Source organism: Metopolophium dirhodum, chromosome 8 (assembly GCF_019925205.1).
Source record: "Metopolophium dirhodum isolate CAU chromosome 8, ASM1992520v1, whole genome shotgun sequence".
NCBI classification, from domain to species: domain Eukaryota; kingdom Metazoa; phylum Arthropoda; class Insecta; order Hemiptera; family Aphididae; genus Metopolophium; species Metopolophium dirhodum.
The window spans coordinates 13,513,023-13,529,159 of record NC_083567.1 but is presented as its reverse complement, the minus strand read 5'-3'; the positions used below and the strand labels follow the sequence as shown (position 1 = coordinate 13,529,159).

At 28.7% G+C, this 16,137-nt stretch overlaps 1 protein-coding gene across 2 annotated transcripts in view; it reads left to right on the top strand.

Moving 5' to 3' along the window:
* LOC132950362 (1-phosphatidylinositol 4,5-bisphosphate phosphodiesterase) overlaps positions 1-16,137 on the top strand; it is a 55,938-nt gene that overhangs the window by 23,991 nt on the left and 15,810 nt on the right. The gene's annotated exons all lie outside the window — the stretch shown is intronic.

Below are 16,137 nucleotides of genomic sequence, written 5' to 3'. Positions count from 1 at the left end.
AAATTATAAACCTTAACACATTTACATACATTTTGGTGAATACACTTCTTTACATACATTTTGGTGAATACACTTCGATTTGCCAAGCCTTGAACTTCAAATGTTCGTGTGTTGACTGCTAGTTTTCCTTAAAATTTTACTACGAATTATCGAGGGTACCTAACGCATAATTTTTATTCGATTGACAGCGAGATTTTTAAGGAAACGATAATTTATTTCAAATTACCGAAGGTTTCGAACTATCGAATGTTTGAATTATCGAGAGTTTGCTTTATATATACAATTTTATATACACATACACAATTTATACGATGATGGTCGATAATTTTATTATTAGTATAAATCATAATATTATCCGAATGCACTTATAGTGTATAGGTACACCTCCCCACTCGTAAATATAAAATACAATATTACGTCGTCGTCGTATCGCGTGTAGGAACGTGTTTTACTGGCACGACTCCCGTACATCGATGACGTAGGTACCTAGCTATAGTAGTTATAACTATATTGTGGAACGCGTGCAGCATACACGGGGTGGTCGTCGGGACCATTCGCCAACCCACTTCGATCCCCCGCGGGGAGATTTTCTCTCCGGTCGAGTATGTAAATCATATTATTTTAATATATTATGTGTATGTATATATGTGTGTGTGTAGGTATTGTGTATCATATAGTGGAACGAACGCCAATACCGTGTCTACCCGCCGCCCACCCCGAACGGGTAGTGTACGTGTACCACTTAAAAATATATTGCGTGGTTTAACACACCACTGCGTGGGCGCAAAAGTCATATATTTTAAGGACGTGTAGAATATAGGGTATACTGTATAGGGATTGTATTTTCCTGAAAACCCCATCACTACAGGGGCGGTCTCGACAAGCCCCGAGATGAGGGGATAGGGGTAAAAATAGGTTGCGTACACATCTCACATTTCTTTCCCATTGATATGTAGCTGCCTACCTATACACATGAAAAATGTTTGTGGTGTACACTTTATACTTAAATATATTAAATCATTTTTATTTATGTTTTTATGACCGTATCATGATGAAGTCGAGTTGTTAGGTACCTACTACGTATTCACACAGGCCATGCAGGGAGGGCGACTCACCCATCGCCTCTCCTGTAAGACCTCCTCTTCATCGCTATCGCTTAACCGAACGCAGTTTACAGGATTTTTACACTCATACATTATACAGAGTCTGAAAGTCCATATATCGTTTGCGTAGCACTATTGTTCATTTCGGCCATTTTCGTAAGAGGGTTGCGAATCGTTCGATTTTTGGGTCATACATCATGTGCGCACGACCGTTCACCTTACGTAAAATCATCGTACATCAGCATATATTTTAACCATAGAACTGGAAGAGATTTGAAATACTTGCCCAAAAGTCGTTTACTATCAGTTTAACATATTTGGCGATCATATAATATTTGATTTTCAAATATTGAGTAAATATATTTCTGTTTAAAAATATAAAAGCTCCTGTCCCGATTACGACAAGATTAAACAATTTGGGTGTAAGGGTGACTCGTTACCACGAAAAACTCGCAGATTTTTATTAGGTCAATTATGTTTTACTATTTAATTATGACTATTGTTTAAAATTGTATTATTGAATATCCAAACAATTATTTTATTTTTATACCAATTTATTACACTATATATTATGTGAGTTATAACAATAATTTATGAACTTTCAAGTTCAACCAGAATTTTGTATTGGACATTTTTTTTTAATACTTGATTAGTTTGTGAACTTTTCAATATTCGTTGTACCCTTCTATCGTTCGATATAATAATATATGTTAATTCGCAAACGATGTACGATATTTTGGCACACAAACAGACGATGCGCAAACGATTACCGTGAGGCATGGAAATCTGACGCAACTGAATTGTATATAGATATAATAATGTAGCCTGTATTAGGGTTGGGTTTGCCGGGCGCCACTGGTAACCATACCACATGTACCTATACACAAAACTCATCGACTGCTTTGGCATAGGTAATCGCGTACACCTATATAATAATGGCTGTAATATCATGTTACCGTTCAAAATTAATATGTCGACTTTTTTTTTCGATATTTCACGCAGCTGTGAGAACCGACAGTGATCAGCGATCAGTCACTGTCCACTGATCACGCTCGACGTCCGCTATTACCTATGCCTTTATGATGATAATAATAATAATATAGTATAGTAAATACATGGTATATAATATGTATAATGTGTGTGTGTGTGTGTGTGTGTGTGTATGCGTGAGTGTGTGTTATACTGTTATATACTGAAATATTATAGCCATATAAGGCGTGTACACCATGGACGGAATTCAAATCTATTTTGAATATTTTAATATATTCTACCAAAGTGTATATTATAATATAACAAATTACGAATAATTTTAACCTATCCTCTAGTAGGTACCTATATAAGTGGTGGTTTCAATAATATATCGAAAAATAGATACTGCATTTTTCCGATACCAGAATATGTTTCGGTTTTATATTTAATCGGAAAAGTATATAAACATTGTTAGTAGGTATAATATTATAACATAGATATATTAAGGTTTATATAAAAGCTAATTATATTATCGGTCGATAATGAGCGTGAGACATATATATTAGTTACGTGCCCATTATATACTATGTAAATATTATTGTAACTTTCAACTTAGTAAATTATAGTAAATAGTATAATATCTTCAAAGTTTAATAAACTTGTGTGGCTATCGGTTATTTAGGTAGGTATAATATATGAGTTTGACCTATACCACGATGATATAGAGATATTATAAACACAGAGAGATTGTAAGGGAAACACTATATTTTCGAAAAGTTTTAACGTCTTATGAAATATAATATTTTTACAACATTTTAAGTTATTGTATGATGGTAGTATGGAACACATTGTTTTTATTTCATATTCCAAAACAGAATAATTTTTAAAGAATTCCAATAGACCGAAATCAAATTTTGACCGAGTAGTTAATTACCTAGTTATATTAGTTAATTAGTTATATTAATAACTTATGATTAATTATTTAAAAAAATAGTAAAAAAAAGGTTTATACTTTTCTAGAAAAATATTGTTTGTTTTACTTTTAAAGAATCGCCTTGTATTTTATGGTATCGGATACGCGTTATTATATGAACATCGCGTATAACGTATTATACGGCTGAATCCCATATAAGGTCGATCGACTGTTGTGCGTGGAAGGTACCTACTCGCATTTATCAGTTTTCATTTTTATTTTTTAACCTCCTGAAAAATTGAGTGCGTTCGATATTCTGCAGACTTATTCCAAACACGAATAATAGGATTGATTTGCATGTAGCTGATGGATATAATATTATTATATCCCATAAATAGGTACACGAAAAAAAAAATATAGATACTTCCTATATCTATATTATATATAATAGTATAGGTAGGTACATATTATAATAATATGTTATTTGTGCCGGTTTACTCAGTATACTTAACTAAAAATATTCTACTTTATACTATTGTGTTTTATTCCATGTGTTTAATTAACACGTACGTATTCGGAAGACAATAGCTCCGTATATGCGAGTATATGACCTATAATGTGTTTTCATTTTTTTCGGACGTATATTAAAGAATATTATTCACAGCATTGGTACTGACTAAAATGAAACATGTCTATTATATGTTTACAATATTATGTGTTCAACTTTTTAAGTTAACACTAATAATTATATGTGCTATTACTGCATGACGTTGCATTTTATTCGTGGCTTTTCCAATGGATAGAAAATGTTCAAATACATGTTAATTTCATAAAAAAATTAATTTTTAACCCTTTTTTAATTTCTCTGCGCAATAAAATGAAATAAACGTATAAAGTTTTTTTACACCTTCGAAATTTGCATTTTTGGTACAGCCAGCTTATACACGTAATATTATTTTTATCTGTGTAAGTATTTTCACATTTCCATGTATTTTTACGAAATTCGTAGGTACAACTTTTGACGGTCCTAAAAAGTAAATTTTGAAGGTATAAAAAATTTTAGAAGTCATGTTGCTTGGAAAAAAATGTTGACCTTTATGCGCAGATAAAAAGAATTGAAAATTAATTTTTTATCAAAGTAGGTATTGTTTATGTGGTAGGTTTTACCGTCCTCTCTTCTGCCTGGTGGAAAAATCCCAAATAAAATGCAAGGCTAAATAATTCACGGTGTTACCTTAAAAGTCGAACATGGTATAATATATTATTTAATACCAATTGGAAATGAGTAATGACACGACGTGCCTACTGTATACCAACAGGCTACAGTATATAAACCGATTGTTCAAAGATAATAAATTATTATACATATTTTTAAATAATTAATAGACCAATAATAGTATTGAAAAAATAATTAAATTAATAACACAAAAAACGACTTGACAACTCAATTTTTAATTGAAGTTATATTTATTACAACATCCAACATCGCTATAGGTATGTTATACATATACCGAATAATAAATTGTTGAGTACTGTTATTGTTAGAATAATAATTAACGACAGAAACTGCTAGGAGTTGCATATATACGTGTGCATATTTTTCTTAAGACAATTCATTTTTATAAAATATTATACAACATGAATATAATATTATTACAATAATATATTATTTCTCCGTGGAAGATGTTTTATCAGTCACATTTTTCCCACGAGACCCGCGATCCGCACTTCACAAAATTATTCCAAGTAACCTATATTTTCCATGCATAAGTAAACCATATTTTACTGTTGACTTTAAACTACACAGAATTCATATTATTATTTTAACCTAGAACCGACAGCGGTTTTTCACCTGTATAATCACTGAAATTAAAGTAGGTACCTATGAATTTTAATATTGTTGATTTTAGTTCAAGAACTTAGAGCAAGTGCAATTTGTATTAGGTACCTAGGTTTAGACAGGTACACAGCAAACACATTGCACATTATAATATTATGTACTAATATTAATATATAATACACACGCAGTTGTACAGCTAAAATCGAAAGCGTAGTTATAGTATACTTAAATTATTGTGCTTGATTTACCTCATTTTCAATATTTATAATTAACCAAAAATCTGCATTTTTTAATTGTAATGAAAAAGTAGTGCATGTAATATTAAATACAAAAATAATTAATGTTTGATAAAAAGTTCATAATTATATTATTTTCATTATATAGTAAAAAAATCATTGAAAAAGCAATTGTAGGTAAAAGCTATTACAATTTATTGTTCAACACGTCTTATTTAACGAGAGAGGAAAATAAATATTTTGTTAAGATTTTTATTTTCAAAAAAACAAATTGGGTCAAATTCAATTCTTACTATACTCGAAAAACTCTAACGACTATAATTATAAACGTATTTTATGTACACAATTTATATTCTACAGAAAAATAAAGTAAATAGTTTGTTGATTTAACGTGCGATGTTATTGATTATATTATTATGGTTTAATAACAGTAAATTACTAATTACCACATAGTTATGCTCATCAATCATGCGCGGAATAATGAATCATTAATTATGAACCAAAACAAATTAGGTGTGCAATTTGTAAAATCTAAAATTATACGACACAAAATTTAATCACACTTAGTTTTCTAGGTGCGCCTAAGTAAGTACTAACGTCGAAAGTCGTTTGACGATTTGAAAAATACATTTTATTTATAAAACAAACAAAAAATGTATGCGTACCGTCTACATGTGAATCAACCGAGACTAAAATACGATTGTTGGTATATTAAGTTTGTTTGAAATAAAAAAAATAAAGTGATATTTTGTTTCTATTTTTACTACTCGTCGCACTATAAACTATTGTGGGTTCTATCTTGGCCACTTTGCGTGTTTTTACACGAATGATTTTTATACTGCGGTTATATATTATAATAATATGTCAACCGTTGACCCGTGTGATGTTATGTAGTCTGACGAATTTTAATGTAGGTATTAAGTAAAAGGGGCGGGATATGTTTCTGTGAAATTTAAAAAAAATGTATATGGTGTACCAAAATAACCAATAGGTAGGTAGGTGATCAAATTTCTAGTTATTAAAAAGGAAATTAACTCACAATCACGGACGACGTACACATGGTGCAATGGCGTATATTATTAGTATTTTTTTTATATTATAACTTATAAGTATGAAAATTGCAAAATATATAAAACGCATACAAATAATAAACAATATTTTACTAACTTAACGAAATCAAATTTTCAGCAGGTATGTAACGATTGGAGTTGATGAATGATGAAATATAACAATTCTTTCGACCTATATGTACATATTTTAGGTACCTACAGCGTTGTAATGCAACTAACGTGCCAACCAATAGCATTTAATCGGTTCTCAACAGAAATCAATGCACAACATTATCGCACAAGCATTAAAAAATTTAGGTGTACCTACAACTACTATCGTATGAAAAACTCCTCATTAAAATTGAACTGATTAATATAGCATTCCATTCAAAATATTTTATCTCTTCGGTGTGTAAATAAATTATAGTTCTCTCCTTAGTCGGTGTGGAGACGGACTTGCATATTATAGGTACAATACTACTACTACATTACTATAGTAGGTACCTACTCTTGTTCTACCTGTATATGGTAACACGAAATAATAATATGTAGGTAGGTACATAATAATGTATATTACACTCGAGTAGGTACATACCTAATAAATGAACAAAACTGAAGAATTGGTTAATGATCAACAAACATCATTATAGTCGAAACAATATAATAATAATTAATTGGTACCGCAATTGATATTTTGTTAATTTTTAGAATGCGCTTTCTAACAGTTAAAAATTATGTGGCCGATTTCGCACTGAACAAAAAAATCATTGTGTGTACATATACACGCATTGTACGCCAATTATGCTAATTAGTAATTAAGGTCCTACAGGCTTCAACAGTACCTACATTATTAATCAACACACAATTCAGTATTTATTTGGTTGTTATATTCATCCAATAGAAATGTAGAAAAATATATTTTATTTAAAAAAAATTTGTGATCGTTGTAAGGATACAGATTTATCATTTATGTTTTATTTTAGGTACTATATGTATTATGTTATATTACACAATTTTTTTTATATGCAATTAAAAATATTTTAACTTTTAAATTATCAAACATATATTATTATATAGTCTATGTTATAAAATAAAAAATGTCCCAATAATAAATAATATTTTTGGATTGCAACAAAATAATTAAAATTGTTATTCTTTGTTTAAATATCTAATTTAGCCGGAATTCGGACTTTAAATGACGATAAAAAAAATTGTGTTCAAATATATTTTTAGATTTTTGGGTTTAAGAATAATCTACTTATGAGGACCCTGGTATTGAATTCTCAAGTATTTCAATCGTGCGAAAAAATTGTTATTCACGTTTATTGAAGAAAAATTAAAAGAATTAAAAATATCATAAAAATAGATGAAAAAGAGTCAAAACATTTGAAAATTATAGCAATTATGTATAGAAAATTCTAATATTATAAACATTTGGTGATAATTTTAGATATATGGTTTTCCTTTTTTGATTTACAACAAAGCGAATAATTGATTTTATCAAATACCCACACTGGTTTTGCGTAAAAATTTCAGTTATTCCCTTAATTTTTGTGGGCGTTTTTCCAGTTGTTTAGAATAGTACTGGGAATTTTTACCTTTGACCTCCCAAAGTACCAACTAAATTCACTTTTGTACTAGGAAAAATATTCTAGTCGAAAAAATGTCTTCAGACACAACAAAAAAACATTATTGTAAATCGAATGTATTCATCGGTCCGCTCAGGATCCAATATGATAATATTATGTAGGTTTGTATTCTTGTTGAAAAAATAACCAAAAGCCATTAAATAAATGGACTTTCTTTCCCTTTTCAGAGGTAATAATAAAAGGAACTTATTAATTATTCATATTATGATAATATTATACAATATTCTATAAGTAATGTACTACATTATAATTTTTCATATAGTAATATGTATATAGTTTTATCAAATTATATAAATTGATTTGTTTCAAAAACAAATGGTATTTTATGTTCTCACACGTTAAAAATATAATGTCTTATTGTACGAGTATAATAGGTACGTATCACATACTATTATTATGTGTATAATATTATGTTATACAGTGTACGCGTCAGATATAATACTCGTTTTGGCCGTCTATACAACCACATGATAGAACACACGTGTATGATAATAATATTAGCCTAGCGTCGACGCTGTATCGAATCACTAGATATACGTTTAATAATATATTGTCATTTCAATAATATACGAGACTATTTTGCGCGCTAAGCATTGTTAATTGCAATTTATTGTTTTGACTATAATATGTTTGCAATAAATTATTTAGTGAACGCATCCTGCAGGATGTCCAAAAAGGTCTAGAAACTACATACTTTAGTATACAACTAAACACAATATATTATAAATTGTATAATATAATATTAAGTGTAACAGGCTGCAGTTTTCAGAAGTGATGACATTCAGACGAAATTAACGCGTGGACGCGTAGTGTAATTGTAACGACGTTACTTACTTATTTGTTTATATAATGCGTTACGTAATTTCGTTGGAATTTTTCGAGTACCTAAAGAAAATGTTATGGAAATTATTTTTGATAAGTAATTCCTAAAATACAAGGCGTTACCGTTTTGAGTATCAAAAATTTAAAAAAAAATTCGTTCCTAGATAATATATATTATAAGTAGCATGCTACTAGATATTTTTCATCTGCAAGGAAAATTGAGGAATTATATAGATATGTTTTTAAGTACAGAGCAGTAGAAAAATATCTAGTAGCATGCTACATTTTGTTAGGGATTTAAGAAATTATTTTTTTTTATTATTGTTGTTGATTTTTTGTTCTTGTGGCAATATATAAACAAAGCGTAACGAAAATCAGTTGGCAAAAAGTTGTATCCAGCCCAAAAACATATATACCTACTTATATTGTTAAAAATATTAAATAATCAGAAAATACTATATATTTTTTTTTTTTTACAAGAAATTTACAATTTGTTCTTAACTAGAACAATAAGCAAATGTGCATAGGGTATTTGCATATGAATTTTTTGAGGGAAGAAACCAACCATTGGAGATACTACCTATTTTGTGTTCTTAAGTTTTAAGTTAAGCTAATTTTAATTATTAAACAGAAGGTCTCGACACCATCTTCGCTTAAGCCGTCTAGGTGGATTACCTGGAATAGACAAGTTTTTTAATTAGAGGATTAGGATGAAGAGGTAGTTTGGTGTGAAATCTTTTTTAGTAGCATTTTGCTTCGTCAAGTACTGTTGTTATTCTTAGATCATTATGAAGCGTAAGATTGAATACAAAGGTACAAAGGGGCATCTGTGATTTTTCTTAGGGCAATGTTTTGAAAAGCTTGAATTTTTTGAATATTTGATTTTTTGCACTACCCCAGAGCTGGAGCCTGTAGGTCCAGGGTAGAAAATACTATATAGGTAATAAATATAAATATAAATATATCTATAAATATCTTTTTATTACTTTCAAGATTTTACTCATCAAAATTCAGTTTTCAATGTTTTGGAGAACATACATTTTACTTGCACATTATTTAATTAACTCTTATCGAAGTACATTTATTCTTTTTTTTGACATCTCGTTCAGACTATTCCTGAACACTATTCCTACTTGCGTTGGTTGTCGATAGCCATTTGATGACAAAAGAGTGTACTGTGTACTGTTTTTTTTTTGTGATACACTGATACCTAATAACGAAGTTTCTTTTCAGTTGTTTTTATTGAGTAAGGTTATTTAATAACAATTGTATTTAAGTACCTTATACTCATAAGGTAACTTCATTACAATTTAAAAATAACATACTGAACACCGATAATAGGTAGATTCACATGGACTATGGAAAACAAAATAAAACAAATATGGTTGACACGCGTATTAAAAAAATGTTGTTCTCTACAAACTAAAATAATACTGTGATCGTAAAACAATCATAAGTGGAATTCCATCAAAATTTCAACGGGGGCTAACCTTTTCCACATCAATGTGGCTTCGATACCACACAACTAAAAAACTGTATATTTTGGGGACTAACCCGAGTGGTTGAATAATTGTTGCTAAAACAAAAATATAATACCATTTACCTAATAATATGTGGATTTTAAACAAATTTATTTCATTATTTATTCGTATATTGACAATGGCCATTTATAGAAATTAACATCTATAACACTTTCTATTTTTGAGACTTTACTCGTCAATGACTTTATTTGGCATAATTTTGATACTCCGGTAACATATATATTATTATATAAATAAGGTTAAAATGTAATTTTATAATCACAATTATCTATAGTATTATAATAATACGCCAAACAAATAATTGTATTTTGCTGGTGCCGAAGTGGATGATACTATGTATCTATAAAAGGTATATTATGAAATTTGAGAAATTTTAGGCGCCGGTAGAGTTATTTGATTGCGTTATGTTATACCGACGGTGTCGCATTACGAAAGTGAAAATTTGAACTTTGTTCAATGTGCCCATTATATGGTGCAGATAATAATATATATGTATTTATATTACCTATATATCATACTAAATATAGTCCAGAGACCTGTGCGAGCCCCATCCATATTCTCCATATCCATAGGTAATATAATATTATATGTAGGTATTTAACTTCCGAATAACTATACTTATACGTTCCGAACACAAATGAATAAGTGAAAAAATCCAACCCAAACGTACGATGTATGTAGGTACAATAATATACAAGAAATGATACGTTTTTAACACGGACGTGTGAGGTACAGACGATATAAAAAGGAATATTACATGAGTCGCTTCGAAACTGTCTTTTGAATATTGAATGCTTACTGCAGCATTTGTCTCGAGCCCCACTTGAAACGCCATCGCTTAAATTATTTATTCCGTCGAAATATAAGAAAAACAGGAACAAGTCGAGAATGAGTTTATTTTTCACGGTAATAATAAGTACCTAACGATAAAATATATATTATTAATAAGCTTATAGCGCAACATCTCTGCATTCGTATTATATATAAACGACACGACAAACACTGATAAACATGGTACCAATCAATATTAAAATTTATATTATAGGTACAGGTAGTATAGGTAGGTGCAGGTCGATTCTACAGACAAACTAATTGTATCAGTCCACTTTGGTATAGTGACTGTCTATAATATGCCTATATATTGTAAAAGTTATTCTTTAAAAAAAGCATTTTTATAAGATGAAACGTTTATTTTATCGCTTGTACAACAATAGTAAATAATACTACAACTTTACTGTACACTTTACGCTGTTTAAATTTAATATTTGAAGTCCATGTACGTATAACCCTACTATTCTATTCAAATTGTTGATTTTTTTTTTGTTTTGTTAACATTTTTTTTAACTTTTTCAATCGTTTGAAGGCAACTCATATTTACAATTTCATATATTACCTGAAGACTATATGAATATTTTTCTGAAAATTTTACAAAAACATCAATTGTTGAGTCAATTGTCCGTATAGTTATTATTTAAATATTATAATATCATGTAAATTGTAAAGTTTAGAAAAAGGAAGTCAGTTGGCGGTCGAATTCAAATATATACCCTTTAAAGTTTTAAAATTCTACTCACAGGTCACAGCTTTTAAAAACTTAAAATTCTTATAAATAATATAAGTGAAAAAAGGATCAAGACATATACATGCTTAATTATAATGTTTTTGTTAAGGCATCTCTAGGTCAATTTATTTTTATCCTTCTAGTAGGATTTCCTGGAATAGAAGCGAGGGGATTTGGGAGATAAGAGGATTTTCGTAATTTTACTGTTAAGTCTATTGTTGTATTGATGGTATAGTCATTTGAGTGTGGGGATATGTAGGTCGTTGTATAAATTAAGGTTAGAGACATACCACGGGCATTCAGTAATTAGTCATAAACTATTCGCCTGAAATTCTTCCAGTGGGCGACAGCTTTGCTAGACCCCAGATTTGGATGCCGTACGAGCAAATATGATAACTATTATAGCTTTATAGACGAGCATTTTATTTTTGGGACAAGGTTTGTACTTTAACCCTCAATGTTGAGTGTAAAATATTCTGGTAGGTAGCAAATTCGATCTGGTTATTAATAGTATTTTAGGAGGCCAAAAGTGAAAAATGCCTGGTTTTTTCCAAAATAATCTGAATAATCATAATCATAATTAATTAACGCCAACCTTAATCTATGTACTCTTCAGATAATAATGAAAATATATTTTAAGTTTCATGAAGATTGGTCCAGCAGTTTCGGAGGAGATAGAGATAACAAATTGCATTGAACTAGGAGATAGATGGGCTACCCTTCACGCCATCCAATTATTTACAGTTATTAATTCATACAATTAGATAAATAATTTTATTTTTAATGATTTGAGATGTCTTATGTTGAGATATATATTATGTACATAATAAATTAATACTATGCAAATTATATCAGTTTTCAAAGTAAACGCATCATTAGTTTTAATTAAAATAATATTGGAATAAAATATTTATTTTTGATGGTATCTATACCTAGCCACCTAGGTATTCTAAATATGAATGAATGAATGTTTTTTTTATACTTATGAAACTATTCGTGATAACAGTTTATAAAAAGATATATAGAATAATATTAAAAAATAATAAAAAATATATATATTTATTTTTAGTAAATTTAAATACTATAATAAATTATAATACATATTATATTAGGTAATACCGAACTAAAAATAAAAAAAATAGTGGTCAACGTTTTAAAAAATATAATTATATTTTGACATTGGTTCAACTGTGTGTTCTAGTAGTTTTAAATTATATTTAAAAAAATTGACCATAACAATATGTAAATAAACAAGTATTTTTCATTTTTATTTTGACTCCATTTAATTTATCCCCTATTTTTTTTTCTTTGTTACTGATGATTCTTTTTTTTATAATCATTAAAAAGATACTAGACATCAGTAAAAAAATACTCTTTACATGAGTATAACAATGACATAATATAACAATAATGTAAAACGTCCATAAGTTGTTAGTTGCAACTTATCATAACAAAATATACATAATATAGGTATTTCTTTTCTTTGCTCTGTTTCACATTATAAATATAATGTACTTATGTTTATAGTGTAATGCTAATGACCAAGTTGTCGAAGCAGAAATTGTATAAATTTCAAGACCAATAAACAAAAAACAAAATATAGGTATGTACAAATAGACAATAAATAATATATAATGGTATGTAACTAATATTATAACTGCGGCGTACATTTCTGTGATTTTAACACATATAGTCGATGCTATAACCACCAGCAAAATAAGAAGTTTTTAGACTCTGCGTTACTTTTTAAAAAATTGATACGGTTTTTGAAATAATTTTGTCTCATTATTTGAAGTAAGTACCTAATTGATTATAAAATTTAATGTTTGAAAATATTACATAATATTTTCTATGTTATATCGTTACGCCTTTTTTAGGCTTATTTTTTCTTAAACGACACGTTTTTTAATATGTCATTGAATTATTCTAAAGCTGTGAATATTGCGAAAACTTGTATAGGTTCTATTTGAGATAATGATGATGAAGAGTGATTACTGATTAGATACCTACTGATTACTGCAGCAGTTAAATGAATCACTTTACATATGCATAATGTATCCTATAGGTACTGACGTACTGTACCTACCTATCAACTGTATTATTTACACGTTTACATATTATTATTATTATTAATATTATATTACTACGTTGTGCTATTGTGTGGCCCAACTATACGGCGGGTATGAAATATGAATGGTTATGAATGTTATGATGATGAATCACGTGGAGGAGAATACCTATCTGAATATCTCAATAATAATGTATATTATAGTGTCAGCAACGACATGGACAATGGATCGCGATGGTATTATAATTTATAATATAGGGATATAATTGATATAATATATAGTTAGGTATAATACATCTCTGAATGACAACATAAAGCACGTCTTACCTATAACGAGGAAAAAATATCACAGACTAAGCGTATCTACTCGCGCGTATATCATAATATTATATTATAAAGGAATACGATTGAACGAATGGACAATTGCGCTTGTGTTCATAACCGTTTGATAATATTTTGAAATTAAATTGTTTTAAATAATATTAATATAACACAGGAAGATATTGAAAATATGTTTCAAATCCGTTTTTTGAAACATGCTCTAAACGTGTAGGACACTGACACACTGTAGGTAGTTAACACATATAATCATCGATAGGTATACACGAAAAGAGCTAAATGTTAATTTTGAGGCCATAAACATTATTTTTATTAAAGATAATAATATTGACACAATGATAATAAACAATTTTTTGCAAATCATTAAATTTGTTAACATAGTACCTACGCCGCCGAAATGGAAATTGTTTCAAAATTATGTTCACATACAGTCAATACATGTTTTTGTCCAGCTCTTGCTATTTTAGAAAATTATTGGTCGGAACGCAAAAATTCAGAAATTGTTTTTTTTCTGAATTGTATAAATATTAGGTATCTAAAACTATATTTATTTGGAAATTTATTTATTCTGAAACGTATTAGTTTTGAAGTAAAGTCGTTTGAAAATATTATTTAATTGAAACTTATTTCGTAGGAAAAGTATTTATTCGAAGCTGTATACCGTATACAGTAATATACATTTCCAGCGAAATATTTTCCATGTTAATAAGCTTCTGAGCAAATACAATTTCGTAAATATTAATAATAAATAAATTCTTCAGTGGGTATTACAGTTCCACCAATATGGTTTATAGTTTATATACGTAACACGTAAGTATTATGTTTCCTACTGAATATTACGTTTTCCAAGCGCGTTTGTTTCCGACATGATATATACTACAAACGGATTACGATTCCAGAGTAATATGATATTGATACGTATGGAAAAGTGCGGGTGTCGCTCTGATGTACAGACGTACAGTATAGGTTACAATAGTGCAGGGTCATTGTAATGGATGGTGTTAAATTTGAATTCAATGATATAAGTATAACCCATCATTGTATACGAAAAACGATTCTGAGCGGAGACGTTTGTCAGCCAAGGATATTTTAGAATATAATTTATATTTAGATTATTATATATTATTGATACGGTAGATGGTAACTGGAATTGATATTATTTGACATTTGTATATAACAATATACCTACTTTGGAAGTTTCAAGTACCTCGAATACTATTTTTAAATTATAACAGAAAACTAAAATCCTTCTTCTTCGTTTAAATACCGTCCAAACTTGACTTAAACTGAAAAAACTGTGTCTATAATATCCGCCACCGTGGTCTATATATTTTTGGATTTTTTGATTACAGTGTGAACTACTTACATGGAATCTTATTTTAAATTGTTTATCTTTAGCTAAGTATACACATTTAATATTTTATACATTTTTAACTGCAAAATACTTTGTACATTTTCAATTTAATATATTTTGCCAAAATTTAAACCTTAAATACAGGTATAAAAACAAAATCTTGCCCATGTATTATTAATATTTTTAAACTGATAATGTAACAATATGCGAGGACTGAGGAGCCTTGAATTAAATTTTAAAGCTTTTTGACCCCACGAATTCACTGATATAAGAAAAAAAACTTAAAAATTTGAAATATTCAAAATGAGCCAAAATATTTTGAACATTTGATTAAGTATTGGAAAATCATAAAATAAACATATGGTGTAAATTTCAAGTATCTACGGTAATTTTATTTAAAGTTATACCAAAAATCAAAATCAATTTTTACGAAAACCAACTATGAGTGAAAAGTTAAAATTATTTTCCTTAATTTTTGTTTTGTTTTACCTAGTGCTTTTAAAAACTACTGTGAATTTTAAATTTGTCCTCCCAAATATTCATTTTCTCATCGGAAAAGATATGGAAGCGGAAAATCAAAGCATTATTTCAACTACTTATCGTGTACGAACAGACACAAAATAAATTTTAAAAAAAACACACATAACAGTGTGATTGAATCTAAAACTCAATTCCAGTAGACCACAATAAAAA